Source organism: Gavia stellata, chromosome 2 (assembly GCF_030936135.1).
Source record: "Gavia stellata isolate bGavSte3 chromosome 2, bGavSte3.hap2, whole genome shotgun sequence".
NCBI classification, from domain to species: Eukaryota; Metazoa; Chordata; class Aves; order Gaviiformes; family Gaviidae; genus Gavia; species Gavia stellata.
Window position 1 is genome coordinate 64,567,419 of NC_082595.1, and position 22,173 is coordinate 64,589,591.

Genomic DNA, 22,173 nt, shown 5'->3' on the forward strand with positions numbered 1-22,173 from the left:
TACTCTAGGGAATGACTTTAAACTTTTTTGTAAGGATTTTGTCCTTGTTAGAAATAGAAGCAAATTCTTTGCTTCCTGGTACTAGGGTTTATTTGTCACTTGTAGTAGCCTAGCACCTATGAGTCACATGAAAGAAAAAGACATGTTTCTGCCAAGAATACAGAAGAAAAATCCCTAACCTATGCTAGTTTTTATCAATACATGTATTAATAATGTTTTAGTGTGTACGTTGGATTTTCCATCCATTTAATTATAAATTGCTAACTCCTAATTTAATGTTGACCAGGAAATCTTCTTCCAGCAGAGGATTATAGCTCAGGTTGCTCTGTAGTAGAAAGTTCTCAGCCATCTCAAGACTGAAGAACAACAATAATCTGACAGCCAAACAGCACTGTGATGAGCAAAACCAGCTCCACGATGAAGCTTGGTAAACCTCGGGAAATGATTACATGACAAATTGCAGCATTGTAACACAGAAAATTCAGCTCCTTGGGTTCCCAAAGCAGTGCTTTCCTCAGAGATGTTGAAGGGAGATTGGACAGCTGTTTGGTTGTACCTTTTTTGTATTGCATTAATCCCATGCTTCAGGACACCAGTGTCCCTGTTTGACACTTAGCCAGCTTTTCTTCTCCTTTGTCCCCCTCATCTTCCTGATGCACCAGAGGTTATTGCATCTGGGGACAGTACACTGGCTTGGGTGCAGGGGTGTGACTAACAACAAAAAAGTATTTGAAGTGCTTGACTGGTAAATCCTGTTCAGATGATAAGAATTAAGACTATTAAGGTTTAAGTTCATAAAGGATTTCTCTTTATATGAGATAGGTATGTTTGGGAGAGGAGATAAGATCTTTTAAGAAATCTCTTGCCGCATTATTTAATAAATCGCCTGCTATTGTAGTCATTTATGAAATTTGTAATGCCCATTGTGCACTTTCTGTGGCACTTTTTACTTACGACTTTTGAGATATTCATATTGGTATATTTTAGGGTATTTGTGAGTGTTTTGTAGCATGAGTAGGTGTTTTGGGAATCATTCTCAACTTGTCACTGACTGTATTACAGGAAGACTTGATTAAGTGATGTAAGCGACCCTTCTCCAGGTCTCTGTCTTAATTGGGGGGTTTTGTTGCAAAAAAACCCAATAAAGAAATGTTGATTTTTTAGTAAAGAGTGATGCCTTTTCTTTGATATAATTATCATTCTTAAAAAATATAAATTATATTCACCCTTTAAAGAATAAGTCCACCTGTATATAAAAAGAAAGACTGGTTCACATGAAGGGACTCTCATAATTTTAACAGAGTAAAACTAACTGTTGTTGCTAGAAATATTTTGTTAAATAAATGGCATGGTGAACTGAATAACCCACCTCACAGAGGAAAATTATAACCTTAGAAATAATGCTGTTTCCCATTTTGGTATACAATTGCAATAGTTTTGCCTAATAGAAGCTTTTAACCATTAATAAACACATTAGGTAGAAATCCCATTTGCAAAAGTTCCTATTAGAAATTGAAAACAAAATGGGAATTTCTGTATAAGGTTTTTTTTCCCTCTCCTCTTAACATCAATTCACTCTAATTTATTGGGCAGAGATAGAAGATAACCTTACCTGCCTGGTCATGCAGGCACACAAATAAACATCTAACTAAAGTCAATGGAAATAATCTAAAAGCTTCAGCAGCACTTCTCTTGAAACTGCAGCTGCTTTGGTCTGCTTCTTTTTTTGTCAAACTGATGAAGCAAAGAATTGCTTTTTGCCAATTGGCTGTACAGAAATTAAATACCAGGGTATAGTTTTGTGTGAGTTTTTTTAATGTATGATTTTAAAAAACCTTTTCTCAATTAAGATACATATTCCCCCCAGCACAGTAAGCAAGCCTCAGTGCTATGAATAACAGAGGAGTACGTGGAGGGATATAAACCTATCATTTCCCCCTCCTTTCATTATCCTGTGAATGCAGAAAGCCGCCTTGTAGTAAGAAGGAATTACTGTCCTGTAGATTGGGGTGAGGTGGGTAGGGGCAGAATACCTGCTCATATCCCAGTAATTAAGCTGTTCTAGAAGCTGAGTGTAGTTCCCTTGTTTATGTTCCCCAATGACTTTCCAACACCCATTTAATTCTTTAAAACTTGGTTCAGAAAAGATGTTAGTCTTCAAGATTTACTTTAGGGATACCTTGCACTGGAACATAATTTTCACGTCCACACATGCATAAAGATGCACAATACCTTGGTTAAGATAAAAAGAACCTTATCAGGATCAGTGTGATAGTTAACACTGAAAGTTATTGCAAGTATTTTTATATTCTAAAGCTGGAAAAAAAACAAATTATGAGAGGGAAAAGCAGAATTTTGTACGGTGCTTGCTTGTCATTCCTTATTCAGAGAATCCTTCTTGTTTCAGATCACTATTTGCTCACACTCATTTGCTCATGGCATAAAGGAAAACTTATACTGTTTGCCCATTAATTGATATCTTTAGACCAAAAGCTTTTGTCTATTAACCACATTCCTCTCCTTTCAATTCACCATCCCTCATGATGTCTACGTACCATTCTTATCCATGATAATTTCAGTGTTAAAAAGCTAGTGAAAAAGAAAAGGAAAGATGTACTTCCATAGAAAAGGCAGCTTTACTTGCACTTAAAACTTACTTAGGAACAACTGAAATTGTGCAATTGAGATGCAAGATGATGCTTGTAGAAAAATTCATACCTCTACAAGAACTTTAGACTTTTTTGAAATAGCAGGTCTTAGAGAAGCTTGTGGGAAAAGAGCCTTTCCCAAGCTATGAGGACTCACCTCAAAGTGCTCTTGTTTACCCCCTATGAAGGAGACATTGCTGTGCAAATGGATGTGTGTTGCACTCTAAAGTAAAACAGATCAAGCAGAGGACTGCAGAGGTCTCCTAAGCAGACTTTCATGCCTGCCTACCCTGCCAGTACGGATGATGCTCCCCTTGCTAGAGGACTCTTGAAGAGGATTTTTTTTTTAAAATTTCCCATATGTTGAACGGGAGTCTGTGTTTGTGTCAAGAGGAAATTATTGATTACATTCTTTATCGTGACCCTTTTGGCTGATGTCAAACATGTGGCAGAAAAGTTAGGCTAGGATGTAACATTACATTTCTAATTACTCAGACAACCTAATGCTTGAGGTAAATATCAGTATGAATACTAACTAATGCATTGCTGTGCCTCACTGTGCAGCAGACGTAACTTTCATAAAATTTAATTTGTAACATTTAATGCTCTGCTTCTTACAGTTTCTTCTCTCCTTTTCCCACAATTAGTAAAGATCACATGGGGTTTTTTTTGGAAAGGAATATATGGTTTTCTGATGCATTAAAAATACCTGCTGTCCTCTCTGGGTAAGCTGTGGCATTTTGAAGCAGTCTGGAAAAAATAAGGGACAAATAAGGTCAACAGAAAACATCCTACATTATGAAAAATTAATTATTATTCTGTTAGCCTCCTTGCCTATCTATTATGTCAGACCTTGTATGACCCAATGAACCCATGAAAATCTCAGTGTGTTAGAAATTTTGTAAAAAGAACCTGTGTACGCTGTTTGATCCTTTTCCATGTTTTGATGATAATACATCTAAAATAGCTACAGAACTATGAATTGGGAAGTGATCATTAGATCCATGGATCCATTATTAGGGGTTTCTATTACTAGAGCTGGTTTATTTGTGGGGACGAAGGAAAAATAGTAGGATAAGCAGCTGTACTGCAGTGTACTAGCTGTACTAGCTTTTTCTAGCTTGCTGAAAGCTTTTATTTTCACTGGAAAATACAGGTGCTCCTTACCCGTCTAATGGCACTCATGCTGTTTGGTTATACTTAAATATTTCCAAGAATATACATTCGCTCCAAGGAACAGATGCCCTGGCCACATCCGTGCACTGTTGATATGAGTGATATCTTTATGGGCCTGGTGACCTAAGGGAGAAGCTGACACGTGAGGAATTAGGGGCACTCGACACGCATGGGACTGACGGTTTAGTTGCCTTTGACACCACTGGGAGCCTCTGGCATGCACTCACCTAGATGCTGCAAGTTTCCAGATCAGGAAAAAGAAAGATGACGCATTACCTGGGATGAATGCAGTAGAAGGCGGCTCAGGAACTTTAAGGTGCTGGTAAGCAGGGCAAGTGAGGACTAACACATGTTCAAAAGAAGTGATGGTGATGATGATGATGGTGATGAAGTCCACAAACTTGAATAAATAAAGGCAGAATAGACAGAACGAGGTGAAGTTGGAGGCCAAAACATACCCAACACAGTTACTGTTGCAGGACAGCCGTTATTGCAGAGCGCTGCTTTTGTGACTGCAGGCTGCTTAGCTGAAACACTGCCAACCTTTCCAAGGCCTTGAAAAATTAGTTACTGTTATTAAACTTATATAAAGTTCCCCAGAACTGTCCTCTTCCCCCGGGTAGCAAGCAGTCTCTAAATTACTTCCCAGAGCTGGGCCAGGAAATGCTTTTAAAAGTTGGAAAGTACACCAGATATTTCTTAAAACCTTTTCTGCTCATTGGACTCCTGGTTCACACACCTTAGCTACAGAGGAAAGACTGCATTTTTTTTATTTTCTTCTGACACATGCAGAAAAGATGTTTTAATAATATTGGTTAGCATGAATTGATTAGGGCTTCAGTCAAAGACTGCTTTTTTTTTTTTTTAAATTGCTAGTTTTTATTAAGATAAAAAGCTCTGTAAACCTCCTCCCTAAATTATCCAACTACCATATGCTGAGAGAAATAACATTTATGCAAACTATTTTCTCAGGAAAGAAAAAAGCAAGTCAAAATACAATAAGCAACAAAAAAACTTGTTCAGGGTCATAGATTCATTATTTTGTCTCATAATTTCCCATGTTCTGGATATTGTACTTGTGTTTTTCCGGATGTAATGTGTTGCTAGTATATGTACACAAAGATTTTAAAATAAGTATGGAAAGTACAGGATTGTTGTGTGAAACAGAAGCTTGCTAATCATTAATTAACACTGCTAAAGTTAGAAAGTGCTAAAGCTTCTGTCAGAATCAGACTCATTGTTGCCAGCTCTTTTGGTTTTAATGCAGTAAGTGTCTTTCTTGAAGGCCTGCCAGAAGTTCGGTGATTATACTAGAATTTCAACTTGCATTTAAAAAAAATTGCAAGTTTAGGTGTCTTGTAGTTAAGTAAAGAAGCTTGAAAATGTGAATTAAATATAACCTGGTATGAAATTAAAGCATCTCATGATTTTTAATATATTCTCTATTTCTGAATATTAGAGAGCCAAACATTCTCAGCCGCAGAAGGAAAGCTTTTGTTTGGCATGACAGGACTTCAGAGCATCCTTTTTGTGCCAAATTTGATTTATTGTTGATTGGTCTTTTCTGCTGTCATAGTCATTGTCATCTCTTAGTCTTAGCTCACTGTTAACTACAAATAAGTCAGATATCAGTCTGTATTTCTCAGGTACAGAACTCATTTCCCCTGTGAAATAGCCAGACAGTGTTAGACTAATCCTTTTATTGACTGGCAAGCATAGTTCATAATGTGAATACATGGGAGGTACATGTCTCCCTGTTGTTTTTTCCACTGCAACTCAGTAATGATTTATTCTTAAACAGTGGAAAAATTAACTCTCTCTATTCATCACATGATTTATTCTATTTAATAAATGTATGTTAAAAAAAGGAAGTAGAAGGAAGAATGTGAGACAACTTGAGAACTCTAGTAGGGAAATGGCATCTTTTTTTCCCTATCGCTATCTCCATTGCTTCAGAGCCATTGTGAAAATGGAGTCCCCCAGAGCATTCTACATAACAATTTTGTGAAGCTGATTCCTTGACATTTTCTGTGCATTTAATTAATATTCTCAGACCAAACAACATCAAGCTCTCATGCTTATTTATACTTGTGAAAATAAGGGTCAGTTTTGGCTGACTTCATTTACCTTGTGTAGCACTTTACAAATGAGATGCACCACCAAGCTGTAGTGTTTGTAGAGCAGGGCTCTGCTCAGACTAAGGCTATCCCAACCCTCTTCTACATTCAAAACTATACTGTGGAAAATGCAACATGCTCTGTCTTAGAGAGGTGCTGTCCATCTATTCAAGCCCTGATTCAGCAACCCAGTTAATTTGGGTGTGAGGGTCACAATACAGCGTTTGGGGAAGTCAGAAGGCTTCCTCTATTTCTGGTCAGCTACATCAAATTTGGACTCGCAGACCAGAACCATCACTGTCCCTCAAGAGCCTGTGTCACTTGTTGTATGGCTCATGTTTTCATGGTTAGCAGCAACCACCTATATACTGTATACTAGCAGGAACTATCACATGCTATAGGATATATGCGTTTCAAATTTGTGGAGGCTGAGATACTGAGATGTTATTTCACTCAAAAGCATTTCTTTTCGGAAAGAGTAAAGGAATTGTTTTTCACTGAAAACAATTTAGTGCTGAAAAGCCCGAAGAGAGATTTCCCAAGACACTTAAGTTGAATAGGTATGCCATAATAAGCATGATTTAAATATATTTGTCTGTAAGTATTGGAGTACAGTACACCAATATATCAATACAATAGCAGTAAAGTAAAAATCCTGAGCAGAGTTATGGTTTCATATTTTAGTACAGTGCTATTTTTTTGTTAGTGATTATTTTTATTATCAATATGCTTACACGCTCTACTCATGGACAGGGAAATTAGTATGCAGGCATAAACAGAAAGACACTTGCTCCCCAAAGACTTTACGGTGTAAGTATAAGTCAGCTCTGTGCACTCAACATCCTCAGCCGAGGAAGATGAGATCTCCGAGACATCCCTGCCATATTACTCCTCTGGGAAGATCTCCTCTCAGCATAGTGGTGGAAAAATCCTTTTTTTGATAAACAATGTGCGAACTGTTTTATACAACTCAAAGGCAGCCGGATCTCATTTCTGCTTGCCACTGAAGACTGCTGGCATATGCAGGCATCCACCTAGGTGGGCTGCTCATAGGGAGCGCTGGGAAGCCATCGGCTTGTGTGTTGTCATAGTTGTGATTTGGGAAGTGGGAAGCTGGGATGCCTCAGTGGGGGCTGAGCAGCAATAATGCAGTTCGTCTTTAATGGTGGTGGTCTTATCATTAGCAGACACTGCAGTGACTTTGAAGGGCCTTGGTTGAATTGTTACGCTATTGCAAGAGAGAAATTTTATGCAGTCCAAAGAACAGTTATTTAGGTGTCTCAGCGGAGATTTAAACATATATTTAAGTAGGTAGCTTGAATATTTTACCATTAGATTTTCTGGAAATGGAATGAACCAGAATTAGACTGGGCAAGTGTCAGCTACCGACTCTTTTGCCTGACCGGCAGTGTGTGGGAAGATAGTTTTCAAACTTTTCTATTTGTTTTTATTGGCTCCAAAATACTGGAAAAAGTTTTTTTCTGTCCTTTAAAAATATTAATTGCTATCCATATAAGCTAAAAGGTTCTTTTATATAGCATTGGAAGATAAAGATTTTTTTTTCTTCAGACTCTGTGACCCTAGCAGCTCTTAATTTTTTTGTGCCTCGGTTAACCCATCTTCTTAAGTTGATGCAATGCAGAGAGCAAAATGGATACAACGATACAATTGATAGGAACTGGGAACCTTCTCAGCATTTATCAGAGACTCAGTACCTGTAGCTGGTCTCCAAAATGTATGTGTTTGTTCCACTCAGCTTGATCAAGGTATAAATCAGAGAGGAGAATTCCGTCCACTGAACATTTTAAAAAGATAGAGATGCAGATGGGTTTGGTAAAAAAGGAGAGTGTGAATCTAAATGTGAAATGAAATATAGATGAAAACACCTTGGCTCAGACAGTTTTAATATTAATACCAACTTCTTTTGAATGAAAAAGACCAATATTTTGTGGTTGTGACATTTTTCACAGTTGCAAAACAAGCAGATTTCTTAGGGATATTTCTGAACTAGATGGAAAAAAACCCCTATTTTGTAATCGGGGGTATGATTTTAGACTAAATTCAGCCTGATATATTAAGTTCCATTACCTGTCTACATTTTGGGGTTTAAAAATAAAGAATAAGGAACAAATTTTAATGGGTTTAAAAGTAAATGTCTATTATATAGCACTCTGATTTTGCGATTACTGTTGGGCAGACTCACCTGTTTTCATTCCTTACATAAAACTTCTTCAGAATCAAACATTCTATACAGATGGAGATTATGAATTATCTCTTTGTCCTAGATAGCAAACCCACGATTTCTAATGGAATTGGATAGCATTAATAATATATAACTTTTCCACCATCTGCTGAAGTAGTCTTGTGGGAAACTTTTTAACAGAAAACAAGGTCTGATTTGTAAAACCTGACTCAAGCACAGATGTTCTGGGTTCTGGGTGTTTGATCTTACAATGAACAGTAGATGGCTTCAGAGAATGTTCCCACCAGTAATCAATGGTTGCAGATAAAGATGGAAGACACAGCTACAGACCATACAGAACAGCGCCAAAGGGCTGATGTGGGAAAGTCAGATTTTTGGTTTTGCATACACTGCTAGTAAAAAAAAAGTTAAAAAATAGGACTGCTTGATGAAAATACACTGCCAAAATTCCACACCTTATAATGTTTAAAGCCATACAAATAGCTGTACTGAATTACACGAAAAGTCTGCTGAGCCTAGCATCTCCCGTGAGAGATAAGCTGGTAGCACAAGTGTAGGGAAGGGGTTTCTGAATAGACTATTTATTGACGCTTTCCTTCATGAGCCTTTCCAACTCCCACCAATCTGCTGTATCCATAGTGTTGTGGTTAATAATAACTGATGGATCTTTCTTCTGCCAATCTATAAATCCATCTTTGAACGCATAATGCTCTTTTCCACCACATCAGAGCAATGAATGAGTTTAGGTATGCACTTTATAGTAAAGTAATTTGTGCCTGTAACTTAATGAGCATTTATTTCACTGAATAATCAGTGTTTTGTGACAGCCATGACATTTCAGAGGCCTCTCTCCTATCCTACCCTCCCCACAAATGTTTCTGATCCAGCTGAATCTCTGAGCAGTTTTCTCAGTCCACCTCAAAAGTTCAGTAACTTTGTTCATTCTTGTCACCTTCTCTGTGCTTTTCCAGTTCTGCTATCTCTTTTTTGAGATGGTGCAATGGTTGGGTTTGTGCAATACCACAGTGGCACCTTCTGGTTTTCTCCTTTGTTCTTGTCTAAGGTAGAAAACCACAAGTATTGTATTGTATTCTTCATTTCTGCAGTTAAAGCAGTTAAAAACCACAGTGAACAGCCCTAGTAAATGAAATTATGTTAGAGATGATTGGACCTTAATGATCTTAAAATATTTTAAGATGTAAATACATGCCTTGTCCCAGATCTGCTTGACAAACTCCAATTTAATATTTGGATAGGCTGATATAAATATCTTTTGGTTTTACATCGAAAGAAAATGTTTAAATTGTCACACCTTTGGAATTATTCCAGTGTTCGGCCATAGTGTTTTGTCTTGTGTGAAGAATCAAGAAAAGTTGTTTGTTTTTTTTCCCCCTACATATAAGCATGTGTGTATGTATACATAAATATATGAGAAAGTCTTTTTCTTCACAATTAAAAAACAAATGTAAATGTTACTTCAGAAAAAATAGTGCCCTAAATAAACCGTATTTTAATACATTCATATGTTTAACACATTTTCTTCTTAAAATTCTAGAGTTACGTAGTCTTCTAGCCTGTCTTTAGCAATGTCATTCCTCTCAAACCTTGAGACAAACTGAGAACATACTCATCTCTAGCATTTCAAGCAAATAACTTCCTTTGTAATATTACATTTATAAAATGCTTCAGTAGTCATTTTGCTGTTGGATTTTATAGACGGAAGATGATGAAGTTATCTGTAGATTTGGAGGCCAGCTTTTGTCATGGTCCAGTATGTTATGGAATAAAATAAACACTTGTTTACCCATTGGCTGATACCTTGCTGTTCTATGTATGGGTTTTTTTTTTCCTACTTAGGTATTGTTCATCAGTTAATTATATGTCTAATAAGGGATTATTATTTTTATTTCTTCACTGTAATTTCCTATATAGAATAACAGAATTCACTGCTATGTAAACATGTAAAGATTATGCAAATAATTTTAAATTATATCCTTTAAAAGAAGAAAAAAAAAGAATATGAAATCTGTTGGCCTTTTTTCTTATCCTATGCTGTCTGTTTTCCTCTCCTCACATACATTAATGTATGTACATGGATACACTCACATCAGTTTCTTTGTCTAACTTCAGAGACCAATAACTTTTACCACCTGGAAATTTAGGTAATAAAATACTGGAGAATTAGTTATATCAGATAGATAGAATGAGCCCATTTATAAATGTCCCAGATCTCCTTTCTGCAAAAGGAAAAAGATCTGTATGCAGGGGATTAACTCTGTGCACAAGAGCAGTCTCCTCTGAGTTCATTTGTGTGTTTGAGGAGAACCATCGTACCTATACATGCTGACCATCAAAAGACTGCCGTCAGGGACTTGCAGGTTTGCTGAATCAGAGCAACGCATTGCCTGTCTAATGCCTCCCTAGCTCCTGTGATGATGGATATTGACAGCAAGGAAGCTGCCTGTTTTTGTTGCTAATTTGTTTTCTGATTTATAGGTCTTTTGTGTGCATGTCACTTTTATGTATGATGTATTTCCACTGTTGATGCTGTCTTCCTTCTGCTCACAACGGTGTTCCTGCGTCCCAGCAGATTCATCTGTTTGAGACAGAAGTGACGGCTCTCCTCCTAGGATGCAGCTCATAAATTATCCCTTACAACCAAAGCACCAGACAAAACAGTTTTTTCAAGTGGTCACAGATGAGCAATGTCCAAGGGAATGTTCCTTTTCACATGTTCATTAATGCATCTGTTTACTGATCTAGGGTGCGCAAACTGCGAAAAGGTCATAATTTGCAGGTGCAAATATATTTGCCAAAGCCCTCTGGAGACCAGCTTGATTCTGATATCAGTGGATATGAGGTAAACTGAAGGTCTTAACCATATGGTTTCAGCTGTTCTTTCTTGTTGAAGTGTTACATTATTTTGAGTGCAAAATTTTATCATCTCCAGCAGGGAGAAAGCACAAAATAAAAGATGAGAGAGAAATGGAGGCAGAATTTAGAGCAATTAATATTACCAGCTGTGACTAAAGCTGCTACGAATATGGTGAACTCAGAACATTTAACATATTTATACCAAAAGATGTCTTAAATATCTGTAATTATATAATGAAATGACTTCCCGTATAAAATTGCATCACAGAGAATTGAAGATAACTACATTACATGCAGAAAAATTAAGGTAATACTAAGAGGGGAACAAAACTTGGGATATTCTTCCTGCAAAAATTCTGAAGAGTGAAAAGCTAAACCAAAAAATCTCTCTCCTGGATCCTCCACATATTTCTTGTTTTGGAAGAAAAAAGCAGGACTATCTTGTTAAGAGAATCAAAGACTATATTCTGAAGAAATTAACTTTGAAGAAGCTACATACTCCTTTTGTACATGTAGGGACGAAAAGTTGAACCTCAGCTGAAAGGGCTGGAGCTTGGAGCTGGAACAAGTTCATTTCTTGTGCTGCCAACTTCCAAGATATTTAATTCCTGAGGATCTGAAAACATAGGGAAGAGTTGCCATAGTAAGTAAGTAGCAGCAGATCAGAGTGTCCAACAGGGCACGGGTTGGACTCTGACAGATACCCGTTGCATTAGACAGTTCTTATGAAAGTCTTTGCTTTTGAGGAGTTAGGACTTGCCAAGCAAGAAAGGCATTCTTTGGGGTTTTTTTTTGTTTGTTTTGTTGGGTTTTTTCCCTGGAAAATTCTAATAAATACTTTTTTTTTTTTTCTTATTCTAACAAAACCCAATGATATTATAAATTTTAAAAAAGCTGATAGCTAAGTATAAGGTGTCTGCATTGGCTTACAGGCTTCTCCCTGCGTATGGCACCAAGCATACTCCACCAGCTAAGGCTCCCCTTGTCTCTAGCTTTCTCCACTCTTTTGCTATCAATCACCTTTGGCTTAGGCACTGAAATCTTCCTTAAGTTCACAAATATCATGCTGAGGAATAAGATCTGTCAGAGTCTGTGAACAACTATATTATTTATTTTTCAACAGATCATCCTAGTTTTGTAATTGGTGCATAGCAGTAGGCTATATAACTCCTCATGCTGCTTGTTCGCATTGGATTTCTCAAAGTAAAAGCTGAGGGTATGTCTATACTACTCTATGTCTGCACAAAAAAGTCACCAGTGAATAAATCTAGCACTGGGCACTGGGTTGGCCACATGGCTTTATTATCTGCCTTGCTGACTCCATTTTTTGCATCACGCCATGTTCCTGAGCAACCTCGCCGACCCTCCTGGCACTGGTGGCCAAACTCCTGCTGCCTCCTTGGGCTGAGCTAAGGAAGGAACAAATCGAGCCATGAGCTGGTTTTAGCAAGCACCCCTGTAAAACACATTTTATCTTACTTATCCAAGATATCATTGTTCAGGATCCCACATAAAATTAGAACATTAGTTTTTAGTTTTGCAAGTGGAGGTTATGTGTAAAGCTTTTGCTTATTTTGGAAGCTTTTTCTAGAAAGCCAATGGCATGGCCTTACATTGCATGAAAGAATATGAAATAAAGCCGAGTGAATAATATTTTGTATACCTCATAAGACTAAATCAAACAAAAGCTGCTTCTTTAAAAAATATTTTTCCTCATTTAAAATTGAATTTCAAGACTTTTAAGATTGCTGAAGTGGCTGAATTGGGTTTAATCTCTTCTATGGACATTTGGTGAGAGGAAGGAAAATGAGAGACTCCCCTAGGTCCATTTATGAGGAATTAATTGCACAAAGAGAGGGAGAGTGCCTGTGAGCTCTTACAGACCCCTTATCCGGATCTCTTGGTGCCTGCCCCTGGAGGCAGGTTTTGCCCCTGCAGAGAACTGTGCAAGTAAACCACTGTGAAAGTAATTGATGCAGGCAAAGAGTGGCATTCAGTCCTTGAGACACTGAATTGGGAAGATCTTTTTGCTGTTTTTTCATGTCACGCAACACCAATTTTAAATCAATACTTTTTTCAACAAAAAGAAAGGAGGAAGGCTGAATTGCCCTCTGTTACATGCAGATTAGCTCTCTGCTTGTTGTCAATATACATATCAGCTAGACAAATCTTGGGCAGCCCTCTTTTAAAGGTCTGTGTAGGTTTACAGCTTGTCCTTTTACTTGTCATTTTCAGTGGCTTTTGGTACCTTTCTTATTGCTTTATTTAACCTTTATTCACTGGGTTTTATTTGTCCTGATCAATAGTAAGTGCACACCTTTCTGTTCTGGACTCTCTGTGTACTAAAGTATGGTTTTGTTCCCTTGATTGAGTTGTTCTATTATCGCTGTTTCTGTTTTAACTCTTAAAGCCTGGCTTTCTTTAATCCACTTTAAACAAACAACTGAATAGCTGTAAAGGGTGGATGATACCAATACTGTCAAGATCCCATTGATCTTCCAACTGAAGCTGCTGGAAGGCAAGCCGGCTGGTTTCTTGCCGTATTTTGGTTTTTAAATTTTTTAATTTTGTTTTTAATTCTTTTGATAGCTTATAAGTTTTTCTAGCAATGACGGTGAAATCATCCTTGTCTTTTCACATACACCTCCTTTTTGTGTTAGTCCCAGCCAATATGGCACTGTCAGGAAGTGTTAGATACAGATTTTTATGCTGTCTGAAACAGTTTCTGGACTGCAAGCTGGAAATAGCAGTTTGAAAGCCTGTGTCCTGGACTGAGTTTAACATGTTGTATTAACACTTATCTTCATTATGGTTATTTCTGCCAAACGTTTTCTGCTTTTCAGACAGTTCCAGTTTTTCTGAAGGGAAAGATCTGTGGGTTATTATCTGTGGAGGTAAATAACTGGCCATGAAGAATGTGAGAGGACAGAACTACCATGTAATGGGTTATATTTACGAAGACAGAAATTCTGATATATTGGGTTAGGTACAGATAGCTGTGTTCTGTATTTTATATTTTTATACTCTATTTTCTAGTATGTATTTCAGATTTTAAACTTTAAAAAATGACAGTCTTTCCTAGGATAAAGAACGGTGATGACCTGAGGGTGGGTCTGCACCATAGAGAGGAGATGCTGCAGAGGTCCCTGAGCAGTTGGAGCTGTGCACCATTAAGTCTTCACAGCTCAGCAGTGGCTTTGGGGTTGGATATATGCTGTGTTCACCAAAGACCCTGCTTTCAGTGTCAGCACAAGCAGAGCCATTTCAAATGTCTGTGTCCCTGAGGTGTGAGGCATAACCCTAGCATTCGTGGTGATGTTTACTTACTTGTCAGGTTCTTCCAGCTGGGCCAAAAATCAGAACTTCATGTATTCATTCATTACAATAATATGCTGATCTGATTAAAATGGTCGGTTGGCTTCCTTACAAAAAATGAAATAAATCTTACTTTCTTTGTCTGAAGCAGGATATGAGAGTAATGAAATGGCTCTATCAGGCTTGGCAGCTTTGGAGTCCAGAAGGAATTTTCCTCTGTCAAATTAGTAGGGATGTTTTCTGTTGTTGCTCTGTAGTGTGGCGAGATCTACGTTGCAGAATCATTTGGCAATTTATCTAACCATGCACATGGGAAAACACAGTTTCAAGGACTGAGTCCAGGCTGTGCTTTATCTTATGCCTCATTATATGGTGATTCTCTTGGTCTCTTCTGCTATCTTCTTCTGGTTCTTCTTTGAAAACTCGAAAACAATGAATGGATCAAATCTGAGTTCGCCTCAAAATCTCTGTGGACCGTGAACATTATACTGAGACCAGTATATAATACAGCAGAAAAGGTCTTAAAACCACAGTTTAAACTCCTGTCTATCTGCATGTTATTCTAAATCATCTGATACGGTTGTCCCATGTTGGGATAAAGCCAACCCAGTGAATGTAAAGAAACTCTTAGGCCAAACAAATAATACAGAAATGTAATAATATTTCATCTCCCCCCAGTTTATTATTTAAAAAAAACCCAAGCCCAAACCAGAAAAAAATAGATAAAATACTCTGAGACCCAGATAGTGTTAGTTTATTCTACTTCAGTATTTTTCTAATACTAAGATGTTGCAATTTCCTGCAGTATATTACAAGCTGAAAAAACAGGAAAGGTCTCCTTGCCACTGACATCTTCACAAGACTTCACCTTTGAAGGAGTTGAACTATCAAAAGCACCATGAGTAGCTGTAGAAATGCATAGGCCTGCTTAAATGAGAGCTGCTGATTGCAGATCCAGAACTTCTAGCAGCTATACAGGTAATGTAATTTTAACGTATATATTTTTTGTAGAGAAAACACAGAGATTACAGTGAAGCGTTCAGGCGCCTGTATAATGCAGACGGTGTGATAAAATTTGACATGTATGCAAAAAGGCAAAAGAATTTTTAATTTAAACTTATCAAACCAGTAAAATTAAAATTGTGTAAAGCTGTAATTATTAATAAATATTACAATATAGTAAACTTTGCGTGTTTTTATATATGTGTATGTATGCATACATGCATACATATTATTTCTTTCTCTTTATCTCACTGATTTGTCTTTGCATCTATGTAACAGCTGTATCTCCTAGTCTTCTAATAGTAACATGACCACAGATACCCATGTCATGTCCAGAGTTTCAGTCTGTAAAGGGCAACTGTCATTAGTTAAATTTACTACCCCCAAATGAAGGTAATAACGTCCTTACTGATACCGTAGCATTAATGTTCTGATCTAAGACATACGTTGCCAAACAAAGTATCTTTGAACTGGAGAGGAAATAAGGAAATCAGGAAAAAAAGCAGAATGGGGTACTACATCTTGGAAAGCAGTGTTGGAAGAAAATTTGGGGTTATAATGGACAAACAACTAAACTTGTGCTTGTGTTATGCAGCAAGGATCTGGCAGATCCTTTGGTGTATAGGCAGGGGGGCAACAAATGGGTGCAGGAAAGTGATTTTAATCTTTACTCATGGCAGTGGTGAGCCTGGTACAGGAATATCATGCGCCGCTCTGCTATCAACATTTTTTAAAAGGATGTTGGAATGGTGGTACAGGAAAGAACCGTAAAATGCCCTTTGGAGCCTGCACAATCTCTGAGAGATAATTTGATTATAGTGTATAAGTGTCTTCAGGGAAAAATACAGAACACTGAACTAATGACTGGGAGCTGCAGACAGACAAGTTAAAATTAAAATGAGGCACAATATTCTTAAAAGTGAGATTGATTAACCATTGGAGCAAAGGAAGTGCTTGAACTCTCATTGTATTGCAGTCTTCAAATCACGGCTGGATGTCCTTTCTGAAAGTCAAACACAACTTACGGGACTCAGAGAGAAGTAACTGGCAGAATGTGAATGACCTGTTAAACAGAGTCTGACAGAACAACCACAGAATTTGTTCCCTTCTACTCTTCAACTCTATAATGGGAAGCCATGTATTTCACTGAGAACTTCCCTCAGACGGGTTGATTTCTGGGCCACATCTCTCAAAATCTCCCTCATATTAGACAGGAAATTCAGAAGCATTCCACTTGCCTTTTCCTCTGAAAATGGGATCACATTTCTCTTTGATTAATCTTGTTGATATCAGAATACCCTTTGTACTGTGGAATGTTTCTTACATTCCCTCAAGGATGAGTATTAATGATGCTTAATGTATATAATATGATATAAAGGCTTTTTGTCATAAGTATGTCCCTCACAGACACACTGAAAGATTTAAGAGTCTAGATGTGGAAAGTGGTTGTTCAAAGTCAGTATATGTCCAGCATAGGCTAACTCTAATGAAAAGCTGTGGTGGAATCAGGAAAGCCCTGCTTCCCTAAGTGAAATATTGTAGTTCTATGCTTAAAGTTACTTCTGGCATTTGTAATTTGTGTTGCAACTTATGACATCTAGTTTAGGAGCCCCATCATAGGCTAGGCAGCACTGTGCTACTTAGTTACAAATACAGGGAAAAGTTTATAAGTAATGCTCTATATAAAGCCTTGGTGCACCACTATATATAGGGCTGAAACAGGCAACCAATTTAGTGGTAGAGGACAAGTTACCATCCATTAACAGATCAGTGTGAACTGTCTGTCTGCACACACCATCTTACTGAGGGCTGAATTAATTTCAGTTATCTGGCCCTTGCTGTGAGCTAAAAGAATGTGTATGGACAGTTGCCACAGACCAGTTGATGCATGGGGACTTGCTTCCCTGTGAGTGATATGTCTATTTTAAATCTGTATCTCTCCTGCTAGCTCAACATATCTAGGGGAGTTACTCAACTCAGGGAATATATACTTACGCATGTTTAAAAGAAACAGTAAAATGAAACAGTTGGTTATAGCGAAAAATGCTATGCTTTTCCTTCTCATCGATCCTGCATGAATAAGAGCTGCAGTTGAAAAGAAAACCTGTTTGTTACTAGCTAATGGTAGACATTGAACAGATATCACAGTTCATGATAATTCTTCCTTCTGTGGAGCCAACTTTTATATTTTCATTAGCAAAGGAAAATACTAAATACTCAGTTTTGGACTGTTTTTCCTTTAAAAATATGAAAAATATTTGGCAACTTTATTGAACTGTTGATACAGCATGCTTTGGGGAAAAAGGAAGCGGCTGTTAACAGTTGACTGAACTGGAATGCTTGAAAAATAATGATAGACAGCATATACAGTTATGGCTGAAAGTGCACATCACCTTGGAGTTATCAGCAATGGTAAACAAAATAATCTTACTAGCACCTATAGCCCTTCTAAGAGGGAATGGACAATGAGCGTTTCTTCCTAGCCAAATCTTCAACAAGACCTTTCCAAGCATATGAAGCACTTCCAGTATTTTTACCATCTAATTTTCTGTTAAACTGTGAAAAGTGAGTCAGATGCTGTAAATGCATCCAGAGAGTATTGTTCAATGGCTCTGTGTCCAGATGGAGGTCGGTGACAAGTGGTGTCCTTCAGGGCTCCATACTGGGACCAGTACTATTTCGTATCTTCATCAATGGCATAGACAGTGGGATTGAGTGTACCCTCAGCAAGTTTTCAGATGACACCAAGCTGAGTGGTGCACTTGACATGCCTGAGGAATGGGATGCCATCCAGAGGGACCTGGACAAGCTCAAGAAGTAGGCCCATGTGAACCTCATGTGGTTCAACAAGGCCAAACGCAAGGTCCTGCACCTGGGTCAGGGCGAGCTCTGGTAGCAATACAGGCTGGGGGATGAAGGGATTGAGAGCAGCCCTGCGGAGAAGGACTTGGGGGTACTAGTGGATGAAAAGCTGGACATGAGCCAGCAATGTGCACTTGCAGCCCAGAAGGCCAACCGTATCCTGGGCTGCGTCAAAAGAAGCATGGCCAGCAGGTTGAGGGAAGTGATTCTGTCCCCCTACTCCAGTCTGGTGAGACCCCACCTGGAGTACTGCGTTGAACTCCTGCGGCCTTAGTGCAGGAAAGACATGGACCTGTTGGAGAGGGTCCAGAGGAGGGCCACAAAAACGAACAGCGGGATGGAACACCTCTCCTGTGAGGAAAGGCTGAGAGAGTTTGGTTTGTTCAGTCCGCAGAAGAGAAGACTCCCGGGAGACCTTATTGCGGCCTTTCAATACTTAAAGGGGGCTTATAAGAAAGATGAGGACAGACATTTTAGTAGGGCCTGGTGTGATAGGACAAGAGATAATAGTTCTAAACTAAAAGAGGGTAAATTCAGATTAGATATAAGGAAGAAATTTCTTACAATGGGGGTGGTGAAACACTGGAACAGGTTGCTCAGAGAGGTGGTAGATGCCTCATCCCTGGAAACATTCAAGGTCAGGTTGGACAGGGCTCTGAGCAACCTGATCGAGTTGAAGATGTCCCTACTCATTGCAGCGGCATTGGACTAGATGGCCTTTAAAGGTCCCTTCCAACCCAAACTATTGTATGATTCTATGATTCTATGACGATCTTTCTGCTCCAAGTCTCCTGTAAGATGGGAGGGAAAAAAAAGGGAAAACCAAACCTCTTCAAGTTAGTGGATTGTATTTTTTTAAACTGATAGTATTCCAGTTTCATCTTTTTTATACGTAATGTCTAAAATACTGTTTTGTATATTATTTCTTATTTCTGGTTCTCTTCTTTTTATTCTCACGGGCTTATTTTCAAATTCAGGCCTATTGCTACTGTCTTTTTTAAGGTACTGTGCTACCATTTTATTAAATTATTTGTCACACACTTCATAAATATTAATTGGAAATAACACTGGACTATGTTATATCAAGTGAGCTTGCAGCTGTATTTTCAAAGTGCACAGATTTGGAACTTAACTTTAAAACCCCACTTGACATGAATAAGAGGTATAAGTAGTTCCCCAGTTTCCTTTTTGAAAATGGATGGATACTTCCCTAAACCCTTTTAAGGAAAAGCCCCAGTTGATGGTACTGCAGGGATGGATCATACAGTACAGTATGTGAATAAAAGATAGGAGGAAAATCAGTTATGGTCATAGGGAAATGGAGCTTGCGTTATTTATGGAATTATAAACCTCTTCCTTTCCCAAGCCCACATTTCTTTACCTGTTGTCACACAAGTGAAATGTTATTGAGGAGCTGTTGCCATTTCATGGTCCATGCCAGATCCGTTCTGCTAATAATTTTTAAGCCAGTTATCATCCTGAGACTTATCTGGTCTATTACACCCTCTCTAAAATAAAGACAAGTTGCACTGGCTTGTGTCAGATATGGTCCCAAGGAAGGGAATGGCTGAAGGCAATTTATCCCAGAACACCCTCCATCTGCTTGCTTTGAACGCCTGGGGACTTTCAGTTTCATGTATCCCTTGACCAGGGACTGTTAACTCCATTGAAGTACTCTGATTTCCACAAATGGATGCCAAAATGAGAAGATGAAACTAATTTTCTTTTATGATCTAAGCCTGGATTTGATTTTAGGTCTCGAGGAAGACGAGGACATAAAGCTAATATTCTCTTTCAGTCTATTGTTCAATTGCTTTTTGTTTCAGCTTAGCTATCCTGTGTCTTACTCATAGATTTATGTTATAGATTTAGGTCACTTCCACAGTTTTACATCTGGAAATAAAATTTTGCTATAAAACTGTAGCAGTCACAGAAAAGCGTATTTTAATGTCACAACATAAAACCTGCATATATTATTTTAGGTTCAGTTAAAATGAAGGCTGGTGCTGTGAAGCTATGTTACAGTAAAAGAGCAAATGAAGAAGTTACAGCTTGTGCTGGTGTCATATGAAACAATGAAATAGACAACTGAGCTGAGGATTTTCATTTCGATTTCTGGGAAGCTTTTCCATTTCAATATATGTGGAGAATGCAGGGCATTCCTTGCTTCTGTCTGACTGCAGTCTAACCTAAATAGTTAAGGGCATTGTAAGAATAGAGAGAATGGAGTATTAATTTAATTATTCATTCATTTATTCCTGTAATACTTTTATTAAAAACTAATGTGCAGACACCACTGAGGAATATGCTCCATACCTTTCCATGTTCTTACTGAGATTTTTTTATATTATGTGTATCTGCCCATCATATTCAAGTTGGTGTGAAGGGGGATTCACCTTAATAAGTGAACAGCTGAGTCTCTAAGATACTACACTGGAAATGGAAAGATTCTTTGTGAAATTTGTTAATTTGCCTAAGAACTGTAATATTGATATTGTGATTTATTGATAATGGTTTCATTGCATATCCTGTGCAATAGTTATTTTGTACATTCTAGTCATTAGACTGACCATAAATGACTTCTTGAAAAATATGTTTACAAAGGCTTTTGTAGATAAACATGAAACGTTATCATACTAAAGAAAAAGCACCAAGTCTAATATTGTAGGATACACATTCTGTTTTCTATGATGTTCCTCAACTGATGTGCTTACAGAAGGGATTTTCTTCAAAGGTTTTATCACAGCCATAGCTATAAGCATATACACTCAATGCACAGCTGTTTGGTGTGATCTAAGAAATGAGTTTATATTGTGGAATGAAATGTATGAAATGATTCCCCCAGGTTTACGGCTTTCTTTGATCCCACATTTAAAGAAAACAAAACAAAACACTGTCCTCTGTAGCTGACCCCACGTTTTAGTAGTAATAGTGATTAAAAGAGACCTGAACATGCCTAAATTCATCCAGCCCCACTTTTAGATGTGTTACCCTAAAAACCAAAATCGCCCTGAAGTAACCTGACTATTTTCTGCTTTACACCTCACAGAGTAAATAAAGAAAAAGAGATGACCTGCTCCAGTTCCTAAATAAGGGCCTCTGGATTTGTATTATGACAGTAAAGATCCTAATGCAAGGAAAGATCATACAGAGGCATAAACAGATCTGTCATTTTAAACTAAGGTGAAGTTGTTACGTGCTGGTACAACGATGCAATTCAGTAATTAAAATGATTATAGAACAGGTGGCATTCAACAGCACATAAAATCTGTACATCAATCGTTCAGGAAAGGGAATCAATTAAACCACTTAGTGAAAGTGTAAGACAGAATATTAAAGTTTTAAAGGTATGTTATAGAGGCTGTATTCCTCTCTCAGGTTTCTTTTTTGTAAAAAAAATTAAAAAGAAGGAGTTGAAAGAAGAATTAAAGAAGATTCACTGTGACCTCTGGGGTTCTATAGAGAAATTAGTGATCCTAAGTTTATTGTGAACTGTTCTTGCTACAGTGATACCTAATTTTTTTTTTTCAAATAACAACTGAGAAGTTTGATGTCTAAATATGATGTCCTTAATTTATATTAAAAATGATTTAGTTTTACTGTTTAATTGAGCCTAATCATAACAGTTAGAAGGTCTTAGATATTTGAAACAAGCCAGAAAACTAGAATCAGTGGTATTTTCTGGTTTCAGTCATATTTAAAGAAGATTTTCTTTTTGTATTTCAGGTCTTCTGCTTCAGCTGTGATCAGAAGGAACAAAGGAAAGAAAAACAAGTAAGGTAAACTCTTTTTAAAACTTAAGAAAGACTATCTTTGAAATTAAAATGGAAATGCCTACCAGCTTTTACTGTTGGAACACTGGTGCACTCATTGTTTCCTGTTATGTAGGCTGCAGTTCCGTTGGTGATGGTAGCCCACAGAAAGAACAAGTCTCACTGACACCAATAACTAGTCCTGAAATGCAAGAATACTAGAA